This window comes from Dreissena polymorpha, chromosome 3 (assembly GCF_020536995.1).
Source record: "Dreissena polymorpha isolate Duluth1 chromosome 3, UMN_Dpol_1.0, whole genome shotgun sequence".
In the NCBI taxonomy this organism is placed as follows: Eukaryota; Metazoa; Mollusca; class Bivalvia; order Myida; family Dreissenidae; genus Dreissena; species Dreissena polymorpha.
This window is the reverse complement of record NC_068357.1, coordinates 74,980,522-75,002,495: the sequence shown is the minus strand read 5'-3', so window position 1 is coordinate 75,002,495 and position 21,974 is coordinate 74,980,522. Positions and strand designations below refer to the sequence as shown.

The window sequence follows — 21,974 nt, the reverse complement described above, 5'->3', positions numbered from 1 at the left end:
AAGAGTTGTCGCGTATTACTCGTTACAAGGCCGTGCACGTCTGACCTTTTGAAATTTATTGTCAAAGTAAATTGTCAAAAACCATTGTGAAATATTTTTATGGGCATTTATATAGAGCACTCGGGTATCCCCGCAACATGACTTTCCCAAACAGACCTATTATGATACGCAATTACGAACACGAACATCGGTATCCTCGCAACATGGCTTTCCAATACAAAATTAGAATGGTACTCTTATAACGGATCTGAACATCTGGTAGTAGGGTATCCCCGATTCATGACTTCTCGTGCAGAACTAGAGTGATACACAATAGCGGACATGGACATCTGTTAAAAGGGTATCTCCGCTACTTGACTTCACGTGCATAAGGCCGGGTTTACATGTCTCCGCGTTCCGTGTCCGTGTCCGCGAAAAAACGAACTGGTTGAAATCTGTTGGACTCAGTACACGGACGGCAGTCAACATGAAAGGTCGACTTTCAAGCATAGATATTAGTGAAAAAATAATAAACTTAGTAAATATACAACAAACGTATGAAAGAATTCAAAGACAAAGACATTGCATTAAAACATCTGGAAAAGCATAGCCAACGAAATGTAAATTGATGGCGTTTCAGGTAAGTGAGAATAGTAATTTGCGAATATATATCGTCTGCATATTGTACACTCTATAATCGCTTTTCAACAGACACAGTTTATATTCCAAACAAGATATAACGCTAAAATAAGTCGCTATATATATAAGTTTCACATATAAGTTTTGAAGTCTGTCTAATACGAATAAATCAGTAATGTTTATCAATATAATTATAAGGTTTTTAGAATCTGAATTAATAAATTTGTTCGACGGTTTCTTATGATGGCACGTACATCTATCCAGTACCAATGTCTGCAATCCGTCTACTAACATGCTGTACTGCAGTCATCACAAAAAATGTGTGCTCTTCTAATAACGACATCTTAATCCAAGTACCACCTCGTTTGGAATGGGGTTTTACACGGAAAGGCTAAAATAATAAGCGGATGCATGGACTAGATACTCCGTGTCCGTATACGGTACGCGGACACGAAACGCGAACGCCGAGCACGGACACGGAAACATGGAAACCCGGCCTGACTAGAATGATACGCAATAACGGACATAAACATCTGGTAGTAGGGTATCCGCGCTACATGACTTTCCCGTGCAGAACTAGAGTGATACGCAATAATGGACATGAACATCTTCTAGTAGGGTATCATCGCTACATGACTTTCCCGTGCAGAACTAGAGTGAAACGCAATAACGGACATGAATATCTGTTAGAAGGGTATCACCGCTAAATGACAACACGTGCAGAACTAGAGTGATACGCAATAACGGACATGAACATCTGGTAGCACGGTATTCCCCTTACATGACTTTCTCGTGCAGAACTAGAGTGATACGCAATATATACGTCATATATATTTGTTTTGTTGTTTACGCTCAGTTGAATTAAGGATCAAACCTGCAGTCGTGTTTTGCATATCAACTCACTCAAAGTACACCATTATACCTTCGTGAAATATTCCATGTATATATTGCATGCTCAGCACAAAATCCCTTTTGAGTACCGTTACTAAGTTATAAGTGTATAAGGTGTCCTATATATTGGTTGCACTCTATCCCTAACCTGTGACATAACTCAGGGACTGTTTGTATAGGTCCGCGCATAACTATATCAAAAAGAACACAACTTTTATTTAAATGATTTTCATTTCATTCAGGTTTATTTTTCATACATTGATTCACAATATAAAATTATTGCAAGCAATTAATAACATGACTCAACATACATACAATTTAAACTATGCAAAAACATTGTCCATAAGTGTTAAGCTAAGTTTTACATACCTTACTAATTACCTTTCAGTACTCAACAACATCTACAGTATCACAAAAACAAGCTGAAGCAAAGCGACACCATACACACACCATTTCAGCAACAGAAAAGCAAAGGGGTGGAACCATCAACCTCTTAATTGCTCTTAAATTGTATTGTCCAAGATATGTTGAAGTCTATACTAAACAAGATATGTTTGTGAAACACTAGGTCCCACCCATATATTTGACCTTTGACCTTGAAGGATGACCTTGACCTATCACCACTCAAAATGTGCAGCTCCATGAGATACACATGCATGCCAAATATCAAGTTGCTATCTTCAATATTGCAAAAGTTATGGCCAATGTTAAAGTTTGACGCAAACAAACCAACAAACAGACAGGGCAAATATAATATGTCCCCAAGTATAGACTGGGACGTAAAAAGGACATAGCTTTTGAGACATATATATCAATTGCTTTTAAAATTGTTATATATATGCATGTATTTGTGATAATAGTAATCTGAACATGATTGTCAGTTTATATATATATTTATGATAATAGCAACCTGAACATGATTGTTAGTTTAATTATTTCTGTATACGACCACCTATAAGCAAAGAAATTATAGATGAATCTATAAGGAATAGTTTTCTCTGTAAATTCTAGAATGGTTTATCCTTTGGAATAATGTATGTTTTAATATTGGTATGAGTATTAGTACAAGTTAGAATTAACCAATTATCGATCCTCTTTACACAACAAAATTATAGATGATCTATTCTGATCATTGTTCTCGTAAAATAGCAACTGTTTCATCATTTCAAATGACCTTATGAGAATACTTGAGGCAAAAGTATATAAGCATGAACAATTCAATTTGTTTTGTAGCATGGGGCATTTAAAAACAAAAAGAAACAAGCATACCAACACAATCATGATTAACATATGATACAATTTACAGCTGGAAAACAGATATCATAAATTGTCATTGAAATGTGAGTTTATAACGAGCAAATTCGTTGAATTGATATCCCCCAGCCAATATGCTTCTGGACACAAGTGTTATATTTGACAATCAAAAAAGCATTTTTTTCCAAGATAAAAAGGGCAATAACTCCTTTATTAACAGATGGTGTACATGCATCATCATCACCATTTGACATGCATCATCCTCTTATCCATATATATATAATATATATATATATATATATACTCATACCAAGTTTCAATGATATCGGCCAAAGCACTTCCAAAATATGGCTCCGGACACACAAAAAAGCATTTTTTCAAGATACAAAGGGCCATAACTCCGTTATTAACAGATTGTGTACAATGCCATTTGGCGTGCATCATCCTCTTATCCATATTTATACACATACCAAGTTTCAATGAAATCCGATAAAGCACTTCCAAGATATGGCTCCGGACGGACGGACGGAAAATGCCAAAACAATATCCCTCTGCCTATGGCGGGGGATAACAACTTCAGTATATATGGAACAAGAGATTGCCAAGCAATATGGTCCCCTACCGGTAAAACTCCACCAGTCAGTATTTTTTTTTAAATTTTTTTTTACATTTGTTGCCATAGCAACCACAATTTTTGACATAGGAACAAAATGAATTGACGTGCATAATCTCCATATAAGCCATCTGTCCACGTTTCAAGTTTCATAAAAAAATATGAAGAACTTTGAAGTTATCGCAGGATCCAGAAAAGTGTGACGGACTGACAGACAGACTGACACACGCAGACAGACTGACACACGGAGCGCAAACAATAAGTCCCCCCCCCCCCCCCAGCAAGAAAGATACTGGCGTTTATTTCATAGTTATATTCGCTCTATATATATCTCGACTTTACTCGCTGCGAAATTTCCTAGCGGGATGACCTAATTTGGGCTCCACTAACAAAATTTGCGGGGAGAAAAGTCGATATATAAAGCGAATTTAAATACGAAATAAATGCCAATCACCTTTTTACTGATATGGCTGGAAAGTGATTCAAGTAATTCACTACTGAAGGCATTCCAGTCATATCTCCCAGATCTCCCAGAGTAAACCCTGACTTTGCTTTCTGATTTTGCTCAACTGAGCACAATGTGAGCTTTTGTGTTATACAACCAACGACGGACAAAAGGCGATCACAAAAGCTCACATTGTGCTCAGTTGAGCTAACAGTTGAGCTACAAACAAGAGCATTTAAAAAGCCATAGCACAGTTGTTTGTCTTATCTTAGAACACTTATTGCGAACAATTCAATTGAGACAATTAAGACAATATTGCGTTTGAGTCAATGATGTCTTTTAAACATTTAATTGTCACCATCAGAGTCATTGTCACTATCACTGTCTGTAAAATCCTCATCACTGAGTATTACATCAGTTGGTTCAGAGGGTTCTAACTCGTATTCTGGTAAGTTTCCATAATTTATTTCAGAAATACGAGCCTCTTGAACGCTGGTTAGACCAACCTTTTGTGCAAAATCAGAAAGCAAAGTCAGTGTTAAGTCTGGGAGATATGACTGGAATGCCTTCAGTAATGAATTAAATTTCATTTCCACATAAAGCCCTTCTTTGATGATGACTGGCATGTCTCCTTTAACATTATCCAGGACCTTGTTTAAAAGACCTGAATGTTGATTGGAAAAGAAATGTAATGTTGACTTCATTTCTGAAATCAAAAGTTCCTTTTTTTCTGCAGCTCTCTGTGTCATGCAAAACAGGCGAACAGCTTGCTGTTTTACAGACACAGGCACACTGGTCCTCCAAGCACCTACATCTGATGACTTCAAAATGTCCCACAGCTTGCTGTCGCACGACTTTACATCTTCAAATGACAAATGTGTCGGCATTGTAACGACTTCCCCGCCAACCGCATTGTACAACGACAGCTGTTCTCTTATCTTTTTGTTGCTTGCCCAATCTTATGGCTACAGCTTGTCCTCCTAAAAGCAACATTATTTTTTAAGTTTTAGTTAACTTTCAAATGACTCCTAAAAGAAAGGTAATGAATGATGTGACAATTTAATTAGGAAATACTTTTACTGTTTTTAGTAACAGAGACCTAGATCTCAAGCTAAGTCTGCATATAAACTACCAGCACACTTAACTGTACAAAATACCCACATGAACACTCAAATTATTTAGAGGAACATTCGATGTAATGTAACAGCTAACATTGCTTAACTGGTCCCAAATGTAATCCCAAACTTAATGTGCAATACAAGTTTCATCACGATTGGCTCATGCAAACAAAAGTGATTGTCTGGAACCCACCTGCTTGTTTCCCTTCTTGCCCAAATGGCTCATATCTCAATAAATAACCAGGTTTCCAACTTTGTTGATTAGACAAAAATAATGAAGTATATTCAGTAATGAAAAACACACTGAAAGGTCTTAGGAAGATATTTGTATTACATTAAGGTGACAATAACTTGTATCATATAGAAATGGATTTTTATACTTACTTGCATACTTTTTTATTAAATCTAACAAAAACAGCCTCTCTGCAGTGGTCTGTTGAAGGGTCTCCAGTATCTGAAGTCTTAGTTTCTCTTGTGCAGTCTTGAGTGTCCGCAGGTAATCAACATTTGTTGAGTCCCATTTGACACCAGCCTTCTTCCCTTTCTTTTTCAGTTTTGTCTCTAGCCTGCATTGGATAAAATTACATCCTATTGATGTATATGTTCTTGTATGTAAGATTGGCATTTAAAGGTGAAATGACTTTTTAAAGTAATTATTTTATACACGCATTAGGCAAAGAATCTATAACATGCATTAACCTTTGACCATTTAAAAACTACTTGTCTGGGGGTAATTTACATATCGTTATTTTTATAAGTGGATAGAGTTTAATTTGCCTTACTTAGAGGACAGAAAATAGAACAGAATGTTTAAATAAATAAATAAGTATCAAATGGAAAAAGGTCAATTAAAAAAGGCCATGCATAATATATACATGCAATATACCTTTTCTTATCTTTGTTTACATCCGTCGCAAACACACCCCTAAAATTAAGATTACATAAAATTGTTAGCGATATAATTATATATTTAACATACATAGAGCATATGATTTTTAACCACTGGCCACTACAGGAACATTATGTAAATGTACTATGTATCTAACAAGAGCTGTCAGAGGACAGCGCGCTCGACTATTCAAGTGCTTGACAGTATAACGTAAGACAACATGGGGAAATTGTTCAAATTATTCAATAAGGTCAAGTTAATAGTTCAGGTATATTTTCAGGTGGGGGTAGGGGAGGGGGTTGAGAGGGGGTATAATGTGGGGTGTGGTCATTTATAAGACGATCTTTCAAAAATAAAAAAATGAAAAAATAAAAATACTTTTTTTTGGGGGTGGGGGGTGGGGGGGCAGGGATTCAGGGTTGGTGCGTGGGGGATGGTTTGGACGGAATCCATTGTGGTATTCATACAAGTGTTGTTTTGTAAAAGTATTCATAAAATCTGATCATAAATAAAGAAGTTATGGCAATTTAACTAATTTATTCTTTTGACATTGAGAGTCAAGGTCATTCAAAGGTCAAGGTCAAATTGAACTTGCCAGGTACAGAACCCTCATGATAGTAAGAAAATATTTGAAGTTTGAAAGCAATAGCTTTGATACTTTAGAAGTCAAGTGGATCTAAACACACAATTTAACAAAATATTCAATTACTAAGACAAAAAAGGGCCATTATTCTTACAAAATGCTTGCTACAGTTGTCTGCTCTTGTTTATAGATTGGGGTCATGTTGGTAAAGAAGTTTGCAAAATATGAAATCAAACTATAACATTTGCACGCTAACGCCGACGCCCAGGTGAGGAGGATAGCTCCACTATATATATTTCATATATAATAGTCGAGCTAACAAACAAAACAAAATCTCCCCGAAAAACATTCTGAGAAAAAAAGGGTTAAGTGTTATGATTGAAAACTCATTATTCTTGCACATCACAACTTCATTTATTTTTTATTTATCCACAAAGAGACTGGATGCTAACTAATAACATTACTTAGAATCTGTATAAAATAACGTAGTAACAAATGCATTATTCCTATTAAAAGTACCTGTATTTTGTTAGCTCCTCCAGGACTAGACAATACTCTTCAGCAGGTGACAAGGAGTGATTTTCTGTATTAAAATGTGAAGTGCAAATCATTAAAACACAAAGACCATGTTAAGCAAATTATGTGGCTTGTAAACACTTATTGAATTTCTGTTAAAACAATTGAATGCTGCGAGAAAATGAAAAACTCACTAAGCTACTTATGAATCAAATAATTATCATATAACATACCAGTTGATTTGCTGCGGATACACACAACCCGCTCATAATCTATCCATTCCTGTAGACATTCAGTTGTTACTCCTAATCAACAGAACAATTTAATAAATATTTGTGAACTTACACAGAGAAAAACAATAATTATTTTAAATTCATCTACATTATTTAAATGGTTCATTTTGTTATCGGGACATTTATAGTTTTGTTTCTTCTGATTTAACATAAAGTCTTTCAATTCTATATTGTTATGCACAAACATTTTGTTTTTTTTAATATTGGGACAATATTTTCTGAGATGGCAATTAGTCGAATTCTGTCAAGCCAGCAATTAAAGGTGTTCATCTCACAACTGGTATTGACATGTGCATCATTTAATTAAACACTGGAAACTGCAAAACAAATATGGGATGGTAATTTTATATAATGACACAAACACTTGTAGAAAATCTGCATTTGTCCATGTTTTCTTACCTGCAAAAGGTTCCAAAATTTCTTGAAGAGCCTCCTTGCTTTTTTTTTCTATATCCTCTGCTCTAGCAAGCTTATCAGGGAGGGAGAATCCTGAATAAGAAAATACCCAGAAGTTTAAATTGTCACAGAAAACTAGCATCCATTTTCAAAAAAGAAAACACCTTTCATGAGAAATTGACAGTCAACACTTCTAACGACTTCGTTGAGGGAACAGTAAACTGCTATCTATCCTTTCTTTAAAAGATTAATTCAAATCAGTGGTAAATACTAGCACATGGAGTTTTGTCTCCATCAGTAAGTAAAAGTTAGCGTTTTTCTTTTCATTATGTCCTCTTTGTTTCACATCATGTTACAAGACTGACAATATAACCCTTTATCTTAGGAATTGTATTATTTACAAAGTCAGCTAGCAAGCCTCTGTTGGTTATGCGAGAAATCAATAAAACCAATGTATTGAATAAGTTTCACAATGATTAGGCAAAATTGTGACTTCTATAGTGTTCGATCACAAGGTTTCTCTCTAGTAACATAAGGAAAACTGCCCCCCTCCCTGGCAGCCATGTTTTTTTACTGATTGGGATCATTTGCGAACTCGTCTGAGATATATATATATATAACCCTTTACCACTTAGATACGTATTTTCATGCATTTGTAGTTCCTTATAAAATAATATTTCATTGAAGACCTTTCTTACTAGATTAAAGATTTTAAGACTTCATATCTAAACCATAGATACTGATGAGCAGCAAACAGCATAAAACATGAACAGGCTGCGAGTTACTCTCAGGCTTTTCTGGTTTTATGCTGTTTGCACATTGCCTTTTTCACTTTGCTTCTAAGCGGGAAAGGGATAACCAATCTTTTCAACAAGTTTCATGATGATTGGGCAAAAAATGTGACTTATAGTTTTCACAAGCTTTTTTAAATAGATAAATATAAGAAAACTGCCCCCCCACCTCCCGGCAGTCATGTTATTCAACTGACCGGAACCATTTTCAAACTCAACTCTCATATCAAGGAAACATATGTTCTGACCAAATTTCATGAAAATTGGGCCAAAAATGTGACTTCTAGAGTGTTCACATGTTTTCACTATATACATATAGAGAAAAATGTCCTGCCCACTGGCAGCCATGTTTTTTCACCGATCTGGACCATTATCTAACTCGTCCGAGATATCAATAAAACCAATGTTTTGACCAACTTTCATGATGATTGGGCAAAAATTGTGACTTCTAGAGTGTTTACAAGGTTTCTCTATAGCCAAATAAAGAAAACTGCTCCGCCCACTGGCGGTCATGTTTTTCAACGGACTGGAACCACTTTTGAACTCAACCATCATATCATTAAGACAAACAAAGTTACATGAAGATAGGGCATGAAATGTTACTTCTACTGTGTTTACAAGTTTTTTCTTTTTTGACCTAGTGCCCTAGTTTTTGACCCGGCACAACCCAGTTTCAAACTCGACCGAGATTTCATTGGGACAAAGCTTCTGACCAAGTTTAATGAAGATCGGACAATAAATGTGGCCTCTAGAGTGTTTATGAACAAATGTGAACGGACGGAGGGACGGACAGACGTCGGACAAAGAACGGTCACAAAAGCTCACCTGAGCAATCAGGTGAGCTAAAAAGCAAAGTATCAATTCATTGATTAATATTTATTTTAAATACTGTAATTGTAAAATGGTGGGATAATTTTCTGTTACAATCACTATTTTTAACATTACCTCATAACAAGCTGGACATTTGGATCCATCATCGTGGATGTTTTCCATTTGGTAGATAAAATGTCGAAATTCATCGGCTGTTCCTCCTACAAGCACTTTGTACAAATCTTTGACCTAAAAATATAACCGTGATTTATCCCATTTATTCAAAATTTATTAAACATGATAAAATATAGAGACAAAACCAACAGTTAAAGCAAGCTGTAAGAACTTAAAATAAACGTTTAAAGGTAAACTAAAGCATACACATAAGGCAATTACACATTGCAATTAAAAATAAGGCTTGTCATAGGATCTGACATATGCCCCCAATGTGTAATATTGTCGGTGCAGTGTGAACTTTTTTGTGAAACTTTTCCAGATGTTAAACTTTGTTCTGTGTTAGCGACTTCAGTATGGTGTTTCCACTTACATACTTATATTCAATCATCCATCCATTCAGCATAATTCCATGCTGTCTGCTCTTAATCAAATTGAATTTGATAATTTTCATATCAAATAATAATGTATGTTAATCTATAAAATTGTTAATAGCCACTATAACACATAGGGTCTTTCTGTAATTATTTGTGTACAATGGTGAGACATACTTTTAAAAAGTAGAGCATAAAAATGGAAGGGGGATGGTACATATTTAACAGAGAGGGGCACAAAAATGGAAGGCTCCACCTCCTGCTTTTCTGATACTAGTATAGCAAATCATTCACATGAATCAGTAAATCAAATATTTATACTTAAATTATTTTGTAAACAAGCTTTATTTTATGTATTAACTACATATAAAAATATAATACTTTTGTGTTACTTCAAAAGCAATTCAAACAAAAATCATGTACAAACATACAGGGTGATGAATATATGTCTTCATGTGCTTTGATGTCCACGCGTCTAATGCGGAGCAGAAACTTTTAAATGACACCGAGCTTTCAAGAAGAAGACCACATAACCAGCGCATGAAGTCAAAGTGAAATGCCACGTTTGGAAATTTGGTTGAAGATGGCCACAGGTTGAACCTAATCAAGCGTACAGCTTCAACTTCACACTTGCAAAATTGCAGGGTCTTCAAATGCTGTCGACCTTAAAAAAGATTACAAGGTTTTTAAAAAATACTTATGGTTGTTAACTATAAAAAGTGTTTTAGTAATTGCAAATTGGCGAAACCATGATTTATTGGGATCATATAACTCACTTTAACTTGCAACTTAGTTGTAACCATGCTGGGCATTTCCAGTTGTAATAATTAGTTACTTGGCTTTAAATGACCCAGTTTGATACAGGGTGCATATATTAATATTGGCGAGAATGTAGCTAGATTCCAATATAAGTTGACTACTGTTTAACAAAAAGTAACAGGACAGCAAAACAACCTGCAACAAATCTTTCGTACCAAGTTACATTATAGGATAAGAACAATGCAATGATCAGTGTGAGACATGACAAGATCAGAACAATTATCAGCATGAGACATGATAAGATAAGAACAATGATAAGCGTGAGACATGATAAGATAATAACAATGATCTGCATGAGACATGATAAGATAATTACAATTATCAGCATGAACCAGGATAAGATAAGAACAATGATCAGTTTGAGACAAGATCAGAACAATTAGCAGCATGAGATATAAAATATGAACAATTATCAGCATTAGACATGATAAGAACAATGATCAGTGTGAGACAATATCTGAACAATTATCAGCATGAGACATGATAAGATAATAACAATATCACCAAGAGACATGATAAGATAAAAGCAATTATCAGCATGAGACAAGATAAGAACAATTGTCAGCATGAGAAATTATAAGATAAGAACAATGATGAGGGTGAGACATGATAGGATTACAAAATTACCTTTATCATCCACGACCACGAGTTTTTTCAGGTAAGTAGTGCTACAGGAATGGTCATTCAATTTCCAAGCCTCATCATCATCAATGAAAGAAAGGTAAGCCATGTTCTGTAAAAAAGGGCATTTAAAACAAATGCTCAATAAGCATTTAAAAACACCTGGCAGTTTTAAAGTTCAAGATAACAACAGCTTTTGAGTTTGATGGCAGTTGGAACTGGTTGGTTTTGAAACCATGTATTGAAAAAGACCACATTTGTAATACACGTATTTGTATGAAGCTCATGTAATGATAATTTTCTAAAATGGTACTTTGAATATCTCTAAACACATTCAAAGATTTTTTAAATACATGAAGTCATACCACTTTAAGAAAAAAAAGTACACTGTCTTAGATGATTTATGTTTAAATTCAATGATATGATAAATGCTTTCTCTTGTATTTGTTAACATTGTACCTTCCAAATGCAGATGAGGATGTTTATGCCTCAACCGCAAGCATGTGAGGCACGTAGTCTCCCATGAACAGCAATCACAACACCTGTACAGTTCATCTGTGGAGAGACAACAATCAGCACATTGTCGCTTATTGGGTGTCTGCATTTGTACATAAGCAGACATAATTTCTGGAGATATACTTTTCCATTCTTCAAGACGTTTGGCTTTTATCGTATCTTATATTTTCATCTGCAACGCATACATATCTTTCTTTAATATTTTGAGGAGTTTCGAGTTGACAGTAAATATTATTGATTATAGACAAATAAGTAGACCTCAATTATTGTATTCTCAGATATTCCAAGTTTTTTTCCATGATTTTGTGAGGACCCTGGCCCACTAACTTTTTTTTTTGAGTTGCGAACTTTTCAATTATTTTTTTTCAATGAGTCACAAAATTCTGAAACATAATTGTAGTGTGTGTTTTTTTTTATACATTTCCACACACCCGTGGTATGGGGTACTTTCCCACTTTAATTAATATCATGAGTATGTATCGTACGATTCCCTTATTTTGAGCATGACCTAATTTATATCACTTTGTTTACATTAAGATTGCGGCTCTCATGATGACGTCACATGCATGCGTTCCGAGTATTTTGTTTTACTAACATTACTACGCTTGAAAATATAAACTACAGACACAACTAAAATAAGGAAAAAAAAAGTTTAATTACATTTACAAATCTTACTTCAACTGTAATATTCTAATTGTATGCCGATTCCGTTTTTTTTTTTGCTACTCATCAATAAACTTGCACAGCAATTGCAGACCACTGCGCTTGTGTAAACACATAATTTCATGTATTATTTGTTTTATTTTAAAGAAAATTCTTTTACTTTTTCACAATTCCCAGAAAATGTTGCATGGAAAAATCTTTGCAGGTACATCACAAAAATAGGTGACATCCCTTATCCACATGTTCAGTGGGTATACACTGTCTCGATTTGATATTTTTATCAAATTTTTTAATAGTAACATATATGCCAAAATTTTATTTGAACAAATTGCGAACGTTTTTGTTTTTTCCAATTCTTGAGCACTTTTTGTGTGTATATGTTGCTTAACAGAAGATCTACCGATAAAACAGAAACTTGTTAAATGGTAAATAGAAGTTATAAAAAAGTTAAATTAATCTTTCAGTTTCTCTAAATTTGTTCAGTGAATCGAATTTTCTAAGTTTAATTGACATCATGTCTATTGCAATCGAGTACTATAGCTTTTTTAATGTAACCTTTTGACTCAAGGTAGACAACGCGTGTAGTGTATATTATTTGCGGATGTGCATGGAACTATCGCCTTTGCGTAGTTTAACACGCTGTAAATAAACAATTTTTACATGGATTTAATGGGAATGAAATAAATTGTTTGAGGTACATCGTTTATTGTGGCAATGTATGAATTATTTCAGAAATTATTTTATTTGTTTCCTTAACCGCTTGACTGAAGGTAATTGGAGGATATATTTATACTAGCTGTGTGATCTTATAAGGTAATGTCAGAAGTTGTGCGACAATGCTGGGAATTAAAAACAAGAGCAATGCATAACGGGTGCCACACTCGGCTACGGGTGCAGTTTTGAATAAATGAAGGCTTGTCAGATTATTTTTTTTTTAAAAAGGTTACAGTGACTTGACCTTTGACCTAGTGACCCCCAAAATGGGTGTGGCACGTAGATCTCATCAAGGTGCATCTACATATGAAGTTTCAAAGTTGTAGGTGGAATCACTTTGATTTTAGAGCAAATGTTAAGGTTTTAGCACGACGCGGACGGCGGACGTCAGACGGCGGACGACGAGCTGGCTATGACAATAACTCTGGTTTTCTCCGAAAAACGCTGAGCTAAAAAATGATCCAAATATCAGTCTGGAATAATAATTAACTTCAGATTTTTTAACTTTCCTTAATACTGTATCATTGGTTTTGGAAACATTACTTTGTGAATAGATATATATGATCACACACACCCATAAACCAAGGACAGCTGACATGTGACTAGAGCCGGACGGAGGCTGGAATTAATCTCAATCAATGCACAAATTAGGTTGTTGTTTACTTACCAAATGCAACCGAAGTATCTACGTCTGATACTGAACTGCTATTTGTAGTACAGTTAAGTTTGTTTCTGGTTTCTCATTCTCAATCTGAACTTCTGCAAGTTCTTGTGATTGCGTTCCAAGCTTTTGCCTACTGCCCCACTTCTCGGTAACATGTAGGCCTACTGTTCGCCGGCTTTTCCCCTTGTACACAGTTTTAATAGAAGCTTCCGGATCATTGGCATGATGTTTAGTTAATTTAGGCTGATCACTTTATTATCCCATAATTATTTGTATTCTATAATTAAAATAACAAAGACACGTTTCTTCCGCGAACGCCGGTACGTCAGCATTATCAGACGATTGACTGTATAAGCGCCTTTCAGAAAGGTATAATTTGCGGCCAGATAAGACTTGACGTAAAGCTGAAGCGCAATCGAACCACTCCAATAGCTTTTAAATGCTTATCACTGCGCAGGCAAATTTAATTAAAAATAATATCATTTGTAAAAAAGAACAGCGATATCTCGAAAATATTTATTCATAATACTACATAACCGGAAACTATATATTTTATATAGTTATTTTAAAAGTAGCACTAAACTGAATTCTCGTCATAGGTATCAAATTGTGCTTAAATCGTGTAATCTGCTATAATTTATTGAAACCCAACATCCAGAGTTCATATTCGTTCGAGCATTTTAAAGGCAGGAAATACAATCAGCTATGCAATAACGGCATAATTCCTCACACGTGGCACAATATTGTCCGCCAAATGAACAAGCACCGTTTAGCGACAGCATCTTTTATTAGTGTTGGCAGTAGCTAATAAATTTTACCGCGGTAGGAAAGGCATCTTTTATTATTAGTAGTAGTAGTCTAAAAAGTCTAATAAGTTTCTACTAGTAGTAGCTAATAAAACAGGATCGGGTGATATACATCAGGTTGTTTGCCAACATAATGAATATGTTGCCCAGCTCTTGCCACGTGTAGGCCACCTCTTGAAAGAGCCGAATTTTGAATTTCGTAAAAAAAAAAAAATAAGCCGAAATAGTCCCAAATATTTAAACGAGAAACTAAAACAACTAAATAAATAAGATGTTAAAATTTGCAGGTGTTTGTTTTGAAATAAAACTGCACAGCTTTAGACAAGCTTGTCTGTCAATGAATGTGTAATCATCAATTCCAAATCAGAATATAGTAGAATGTAATAATATTTTTTTTTTAAATCCAGGACATACACCGGCATTTTGGCCGGAATGTGTATATAAAAATATAATACATAATAAGTGGTACAAATCACAAAAACATACAGTACAAATATTGAAAAAATATATCTACAACTATGTTTCATATTCATATGCACAGAAGGTAGTATAGTTAGAATAAAAGATAGAAAGATAGAATAAAAAAAATACAACTATGTTACATAATTATATACATGTGCAAAGAAGGTAGTATAGTTAGAATAAAAGATAGAAAGATAGAATAAAAATATGAAATAAATATATATACAACTATGTTACATATACATATGCAATGAAGGTAGTAAAATAAGAATAAAAGATAGAAAGACAGAATTTAAAACAATGGAAAAATATATACAACTATGTTACATATACATGTGCAAAGAAGGTTGTAAAGTTCCCAGCAAACAATATATATATGGGCACCTATATGGGCCCCATGTGGGCTGCCAACATGGGACCCAGATGGTGAGTGTAACCGGGCTCCACATGGGTCTCATCTGGGCTGCCCCATGAAAGTATATGGGGCAGCCCAGATGGGACCCATATGGAACCCGGTTGCACTACCCATCTGGGTCCCATGTTGGCAGCCCACATGGGACCCATATAGGTCCAACATGGGCAGAACTTTTACTCAATATGGGCTACATACAGGCAGCCATTTTACTCAATATGGGCTACATTTTTGACAACGCATAAATGGAAATTCAGGTTATGTTAGAAATAATATGTAGGCTGCAAACATGAAATACTGTGTGTTCAAATTGAACATCAGACAAAAGATTCTTGTACATGTTCCATTTTCATTCTTTTAATGTTTTATCTATTTCTTCTTGCTGGAACAGAGTGATATCAAAGGGTTAAAGAGCTAAATAGCATTATCCTGCAAGAAATACAAGGTTTTTGTTAAACGACTTAAAAATTTATTAAAATACTCTCAACTTTTATTCACATAGAGAATTACACACATATACATGGGTACATACATACATAGCAGGAGGATCCCACGTTAACTATTCTACCAGAAAATTCTAAAATAATATGGTGATTCCTAACTTTTTGAATGTAACATCAGCAAAAATATTTTACATGAAGTTGCTAACGAAAACATGTTTCTATCTAATGTTCTATCCGCATGGATTAATATTACTCATACAAAAATATTTTACATGAAGTTGCTAACGAAAACATGTTTCTATCTAATGTTCTATCCGCATGGAGTAATGTTACTCATAATCTATAAACCCAAACCAACAGTTAAACTATTTTATGGAACAATAAAGACATAACTTCAAACAATAAGACGTTTTTCTATAACATTATATATGTCAACCAGTTATACGACTATAGAATTAAGGACTTCTATATATTTTGATATTAAATATATATTACATATACAGAATACCTTCAAGTATTTTCCTGATGTACTACACATTACTCAAAAGCATACCCATCCATATTAAATCTTTAACCAATACAAATAACACACCATGTACTCAAAGAACATTCGTAGAAAATATACTTGCAAGACTAAACAAAATGAACAAAATATTTTATTCACGATTTCGACATTGTTAAATCACGCGTGACGAGACTGCCGAGATAACGCGAAATAAAGGGTTCGGGGGGGGGGGGGGGGTTCTGCCCAGTATTCGCTCAACAGTATACACACCTTACCTATCCGCTATATTGACTTTATAAATAAAATAAAAGCGATAAAATGCCCATTTGTAACTAATAACAGCAATTTTTATTTTTATTATAACGTTCAACGACCATCTGCTCGATAATAGTTCAGTACCATTGTAATTAACGGCGCCGTAATTAACTACTGACAAAAATAACATGATCATACCTTACTGTACGGTGTGCAGAAACCTGTCAGAAATTAAAACAACTCCCGACTCTTATAATTTTTGAGTGCAAGTTAATTTAAACACACCCACTTATTAAAATTAAACCTTTTTTATATTAGCTCATTTTTCTAAATTTTCAGAAATAAAAACCAATTTGTATTTGCACATTTCAGTAAACCTAAGACTACTTTATTGTTATTTGTAAATTGTATAATAAATTAATAATCTATATATTTTTATTAGGTCTGTTGCAAGCCTAATTTAAGTTAAATATGTTTGATTTGTAAATTGTATAATAATCCATATATTTTTATTAGTTCTGTTGCAAGCCTAACTTGTTGTGTTTTTAAAATACATAAAAATCATATTGTTGACAACTATAATATTATTTAAGATTATTATTAAGCAAAAGTAAGTCCCCCAAATCAAATCAAATCAATATTTATTTATTGTCGGTATGGTATACAAACATTATAACTTAAGCTATAAATAGCTTTTGACCGACAGCTTACCCCGGCCAGCTAAACCGGTAGAGTGCTGATCTCTGACTCGCTCAAGGGTTGGTAAGTTTAAGCCTCAACTCGGGTTCATCTCTTAGAAATAATTACACCTTAGGCTTCCCTGTCTGTAACCCAAATTGCAGTCGAGGGTCACCGACATACATGTATCAAATACAATGTATGTGCTTTTGTTAACATTTCCTGAAGATTCAACCACTGAGCAGGATAACTAAGTTAACCCCATATTATTAATGAAAAAAAATATATATACTATTAGATGTATCAAACAGACAAACCAACTAGTACCTATTAGTACTTTCATAAGGAACATCATCCATTAACCATATATACTTCCAGGTCTTTTGGCTCTGCTACATAAACAGGAATTAGCGTTGGGTTCATGTTTTCTGTGTTAATCATAGGGATTACAATTTATAATATTTCATCCCAACAACAAAATCTTTATAATGATAGTATTCATTTTACAGTCAGGTTTTACTTCTATTAGGTTAAAAACTAAATAGTGAATCAGTTTTTGAGATGAGCTTGTACCAAACACACACACACAAGCTCCTGTAAATTGTATAAACACTTTAATGAGCAAGTATTTGGACTGTCACAGTTATTGCTTGTTGGAATGTCTCAGACTAACCAGGATATACAAGCAGTCTTCACTTTAGCATTTTTGAACAACTAGCCTGAATCTTTATGCATTAATAGAACAGATTAAAATACCCACTAGCCCGACTATATGAATCAGGAAATTTTAATAGCCCAAATTTAATACATTTCACTAGCCCCGGGCTGTTGGGCTAGGGGTTAGCGTCAAGACTGTAAAAGCAATAACAATTCTTCAAACATTGATACTTGTCTAGTTTTGAACAAATCTGCCATGACGGGTAGTTAATGGGGATAGCCCAACAAACAACCAGTTAAGGATGACTGTGATACTGCTGAAAGTTTCACCAATATGGATATTTAGCCAATGGACATTTGACCAGGGACACTTTATTTAATTCGAAGTAAATGTTTTCTTAGCAGTGTTAATAGTCATGTCAACACATCACATGTTATGTTAAATGACTACATGACAACATTGGATGTGTAGCAACTTAAACCACCATCCATTTTATTATATTTCTGAATGAGTAGGATATTTTTTAATGTAAGGGTATGAAGTAGACACACATCTGAAGTATCTTTATTTTATTTTTTTCAAAGAAGATAGTTATGTAACTGTGGTGATGTATAATATTAATTGCAAGAGTTAATAACATTCCAGGTGTAGAATTCTTGAGCTTCATGCAGAATGAGATACAGTATTCCAGTTTCTGACTTCTGTTGACACTGTGATGTTCCTGAAAAAAAGGTTTCTATAAGTTATAACAATAAACCATTCAATAACATTTAAAGACAGCATAGTTATCTGTTTTAAAATAATTGTTCTTTTCAAGAAAAGTATTTTACCAAAGGTAATCAAACTTCTAATTTGCCCAAACTTAACAAATAATATATTTTTCCATACCCCACCCGCTTTTGGCATGTTTCGTTTTTACCTACTTTAAACACAATAAAATCAAAATAAAGCATAAACATGAACTACAATTAAATCAAAGATACTAAGCTAATAACAAATTACAAAAAAAAATCATACCATATAAGTTATATCTGCAAATTATTGGGAAATTATAATTGCATCAACACAGAACTCTATGCAGACGCACTGCAGTAGATGATCGAGTACCCCCCCCCCCCCCGACCTCACTTAATCCACTCAGAGTTGTCTCCCTTAAAATAATGTCGAAAAGGTCAATAAACTACAAATTAAAAACCCTGCAGAAAAATCCAAAACTCAAATAAATGGCAAATCCTTTTTCGAGAACAAGTCCATATTATTATCTTTGATATCTTCATACATTCTAGTTTTTTTTCGTAATTGCACATGATATATATATATATATATATATATATATATATATATATATATATATATATATATATATATATATATATATGTCTTTTAAAACCTTCGAAAACTGGAATGCTGTTTCTTCTTTTGCAAAGGAATATATACCATTTCATTTCCAGATAAAAAAGATTGTATGCTTTCTTAGAAGATGAGCCTTAAAGTAGTGTTTTTCCCAGGCCGTTTGAGCGTGGCACTGTGCCATGCCCTTTTTTTGTAGCGCCACGCTGTCCCCTTCAAAGTCATTTAGCGCCACGCTGCCCTTTTCAAAGGCAGCCGCCCTGCCCTTTCACGACATGAGCACCGCTGTTTTCCGCGCCCTTATTGATAACATCTTAATAGCCCTTTGTCCAAAATACATTGCCGACTAGTATCAGAGTATGGCCCACAAGGCCGCGTTAATTTGCTCGGTTATGAATTAGTCATGCGTGAATAACCCCGTGTCACTATGTATCGAAAATATCAGTGGCTTATACCAAGCACACTAATTGGTCGTAAATGTGTACTCGTCCACGATAAAACCGCGGACAGTTACTTCGGAGACTCCTATTGAAAACCTAGATTTTCCTCGTGGAAAATGTGCATTTCATGCATAATACATTAATATCAAAACAACAAAACATTTATTTTAGATTTAGATAATTAATTATTGACAGAATTACTGTTACTTTTTCTAATTAAACAAAATGCGAATTGCGTATAAGGCGGAAATATTATACGAGTTTACGTTGCTATGCGCACCTGTCGCTTATCATTTTAACAAGATGGCTGACAATACAGCAAATAAATTGCGACTCTCTGCAAAAATAGCAAATAACGATCAAATTAACGATGGAGATCACACATTTAGAATGGATTAATGATATTCATTAGATAAGGAACGATGCATTAAACAACGACAACATATTTATTAGTAATCTGTTCAGTTGATGTATGTCACGGAAACGAGTGTTAACAAATTGTAAGCGTTCAGTTTACTCATTTTACTTGCAAAACTTCTGACAAGATTATCATTAGGAAACGGGATAAGACAAACATGGTTTCATTTATATGTTAGTGGATCTGTGTATAATCAGATTCATATGCAAATATTGCTTTATTATGTTTTGTCATTCTGTAGAGTTTACTGCAACAGTATGCAACTTAAATGGAGACATAGCAAGGTAAATGTATTAATATTAATTAAAGTAAGTTAAATACACCAATTACCATTAAATGTGCTTGTTTATACAGTGTCCGACAAATTTCTTATTTTTCAGGTAGCCCACTGGGCTACCAATAAAAATATTTGGTAGCCCATAAAATTTTCCTACAAAATGATAAGAGGCAGGTTTTCATCTTTATTTTATTTCTTCATTAACGTATACATAATATGTATACATACATATACATAAAACAGCAAGTAGTCTGATGTACACAGTCAATATCGTAAATTAATGTTACAGTACAGGCACCCTGTACTTAAACGTAAATGTACCAAAGAAAATCATATGCTACATGTAGATATTACATGTATGTGCTCATGTATGTGTACTTAAATTCGCCTATTCGGACAGCACGTTAAGTCGTAAACGTAAATAAAGCGTTTAGATGATCGATACGATTGACTCGTATGGTGTTAATCAATGCAATTGCCCTTTTTAACAACAAATACCGAGTTTCAAGAAATCAAGAGTATCAAATCATTTATTTACTTGTGTCTGACTTTAAGTACTGTCCGAATTTACGTATTGCATCCGTATGTTACGACACTTGTGTGCAGTCAGTATACAATAAATAATTGTTTCAATAATGAAGGAACTGATACAGCGTAACGGTAACGATACAGCGTGTTTACATGATATTTTATTAAGAGAAAATGTCAATGCCAAATAATTCGCGAGATACCCCGGTACTTTAGTTGAAATACACAACGAAACTTTTAATGGAAATTAAATGATCTCAATGTTGTACCCGCAACGAAATTTTTATTTACAAATAAATACACCCACGCCAATTTTCGTGCGCTTTTTATCAGGACAAAGAAATTCATTTCTTAAATGTAGAATTTTGTAACCTAAAATAGCTGTACACAACGCGTGCAAACCGTGGCAGGTTATTTACGCATGTTGCAATACTACGGTCCTGATTGGGAGCTTATTTCATCATATCTTTAAATAGAACCATATGCCGAAATTCATTTGACACTTTAGAAAATTTCAAACGTTTGTGTTTATGACTCTTGTCGTCTATATTACCCACCCATAATTTGGTTTTAAAAATATAAATCGGGCATATATGGGATTATTGATTAACAGTCGATTAATCCAATTATTAATTGACAATGCAAACTAATTAGCATGTATTAACCGCGTTCACAAAGTTGCCATTAATATTCATTTTTGGTTTCGTTACCGTTTTGAAGAATCCGCTATTGTTTTTATTTATTTAATGTTTGGCGTCCTTGGATATTTAACGAAATCAAAAACGTTGTCGCTATTACTCATTGTTGTGGTTAACAAAAAATTCCAAACTGCGAAATGATGTTGCATCATGTGCGCCAACTATCCAACCGGCTCTCATTATATTATTAGCAGACGACAAATGTTGATTCTGATTGGATGATTAAAATACACTGTTACTGTTTAAGACATAACCGCAAGTGATCGGTGACTGTTTAGATAA

The 21,974-nt window shown here is 34.1% G+C and overlaps 1 protein-coding gene and 2 long non-coding RNA genes across 4 annotated transcripts in view; 1 reads left to right on the top strand and 2 right to left on the bottom strand.

Annotated features, from left to right (window-relative positions):
- The window catches only part of LOC127872340 (myosin-4-like), a 360,094-nt gene that overhangs the window by 209,415 nt on the left and 128,705 nt on the right, over positions 1-21,974 (top strand). The window lies entirely within an intron of this gene.
- Positions 1,733-14,111, bottom strand: LOC127874793 (uncharacterized). 2 transcript variants are annotated; one of them, XR_008047095.1, is made up of 11 exons: positions 13,766-14,111; positions 11,665-11,760; positions 11,212-11,317; positions 10,197-10,429; positions 9,353-9,466; positions 7,620-7,709; positions 7,161-7,232; positions 6,931-6,994; positions 5,826-5,864; positions 5,324-5,505; positions 1,733-4,801 (listed from the first exon to the last, which is right to left on the bottom strand). It is a non-coding gene; the product is annotated as an uncharacterized LOC127874793 (long non-coding RNA). The 2 variants fall into 2 exon arrangements; XR_008047094.1 differs by lacking the exon at positions 13,766-14,111 and having other exon boundaries at positions 11,665-11,861.
- On the bottom strand, positions 18,536-19,115 carry LOC127874794 (uncharacterized). The gene is made up of 2 exons (XR_008047096.1): positions 18,999-19,115; positions 18,536-18,702 (listed from the first exon to the last, which is right to left on the bottom strand). It is a non-coding gene; the product is annotated as an uncharacterized LOC127874794 (long non-coding RNA).